Raw genomic sequence first — 2215 nt, forward strand, 5'->3', positions numbered from 1 at the left:
AGTTTATTTAATTAATTATTTATTAAAGTTGGGGTTTATTTTAGGAAAAAATTATTTTAATAAAAGTTTTGTTAGGGAAGGGATTAGGAAAGAGTAAATAAGGAAATTTTAGGTAAGAAGGGTTTCTAGAGAAAAAGAGTATAAATATTCAACACTAGAGGCAAATCAAACTTTGCCTAGGGTGGAGAAAACCCAAGGTAAAGATTCTCTCCCTCCTTTATTTCTCTTTTCTTTTTCTTTCTTTTTCCCCTTCCCCTTCCTTTTTGGCATGGTCGGCCACCACCATCACACCACCAGCCACCAACATAGGCAACCGGCGCACGGCTAGCAGCCGTGGTGGCACAGGCGGGGCTTGACAGCAACCCAGCCGTGCCTTGGTGGCTGCTGCTACCTTGTTTTTCCCGAATATTTTTTTTAAAATTTTTGATTAATCTTGAATCTAATTTATAATTATGGGTTTTGTGATTTATATTATGATGTTTGATTATGATTAATATGTAATTTAATTTTCAAATTTTAATTATATTTAAAAAGCCTCAATTTTGAAGCCCTAGATTCATAAATTATTATTTATTGAAGGATTATAATGTAGGGTGGATTAAACCTTTAATTTAAGTATTTTAAAGTATAATTAAAACAAGTTTTCATGATTAAATAATGCTGGAATTTTTGGTAGAATGCTAAAAATTAAGTTTCTTTAAGGAAATTTAATTACCCATTATTTGGGATTAAAGTATGAGGTTTTAAATAAAATTTCAGCGTGTTTTTAATTATTTTTTGGTGGTTTAATAAGAGTATATATTGCTGAAAATTTGTATAGAGTAGATATTAATGTCTCCTTATGATTTTGGTTTGTAGGAGAATTCCAATTAAGTGATTTCGCTTAGGGTCTGTTCACATTTACTGAACTGAGCTGAACTGAACTGACTAGAGCTGAAGTGAACTAAACTGAACTGATTGGAGCTGAACTGAACTAAGATGAAATGAATATTATATGAGAGAGGGAAATTAAGAGCCGAACTGAATTGAATTGATTGGAGCTGAACTGAACTAATTGGAGATGAACTGAATGTGAGCATGCCCTTATTCGTGACGATTTAAAGATCATATTCAAGGTACGTTCGCGTACTTGGCATATTTCTGAGTATTGTAGTAGCATGCTAGGTTTGGCTAGTTAAATTACAAGTAGTATCATGCTAAGATTTATGTTTGGAATTGTGGATTATTGATGTTGGTGATTGAATTGTGAAGCATGATTTATTTTTGATGGAATATGGATTGGAAACTATTGTTTGGCATGTTTTTGTATGAACCACACTTTTATTTATGGCATGTTAGAATGCATGTTTAATTAAACTAAATGTTTAATTTGGTTTAGAATAATGAAAAGGAATTTTATTATGGTTCATATAATTTTAATTGATACTATAAGCATGAGAAAGGAGCTATGTAAGTGCCTATGTACATGATGAATAAATTGAATGTTGGTGCCTTAGTCCACTTAAGGTGTTTTTAACACCGAGGGATAGGATTTACGACACTTTATGCGTTTAAGGTGTCTTTGACACTGAGGTAGATTTAAAAAGGTTTCAACATTAAATGTTATGTGGTCATTAATTATTCAAGAACTAAATTGGTACGTTGTTTGTTTAAATAATTATTGTGGATTGCATAATTATAGTTAAGAGTCATCACCAAGTCTAATAATATGTAAATAACGTAAAGTGAAAGAGATTACGCATCAAAACCTTTGGAACGTATATACCTTGAGTATGAACACATGGGGGAATTATGGGGTTTTATATTTAACAACTTTAATGAGCAATCCTTACCGGTGTCAGCACTATCCCGTACACAAGTCACATACCCTATCTTGTTCTAGAAAAGATATGTATTACACTAGGTAGAGTATGGACATTTAATATACCTATTGTACTTGTAATGTGCTACTAAATATTTTACATTTTATTTATCAATAAGTGGCAAGCCTTGTTCTTGTAGATGATGATGGAGCTATTGCTGTTTGTGCTACTATTGCTCGTGTTTCTAATGCTCTGGCCTGTTGTTGCTTGCTAAACAACGCTTGTGCTGCTGATGCATGCTCGACACACTACGTGAAAAAATGAAATTGGCACCGGTTCAAACCCGACCTAAGGCACCGGTTTGAACCGGTGCCAATGTGGGGGGTGCCAATAAGTGGTTTAAAAAGGCACCG

The sequence above is a fragment of the Chenopodium album genome, chromosome 9, assembly GCF_948465745.1.
Source record: "Chenopodium album chromosome 9, dcCheAlbu1.1, whole genome shotgun sequence".
Taxonomy (NCBI): Eukaryota; Viridiplantae; Streptophyta; class Magnoliopsida; order Caryophyllales; family Amaranthaceae; genus Chenopodium; species Chenopodium album.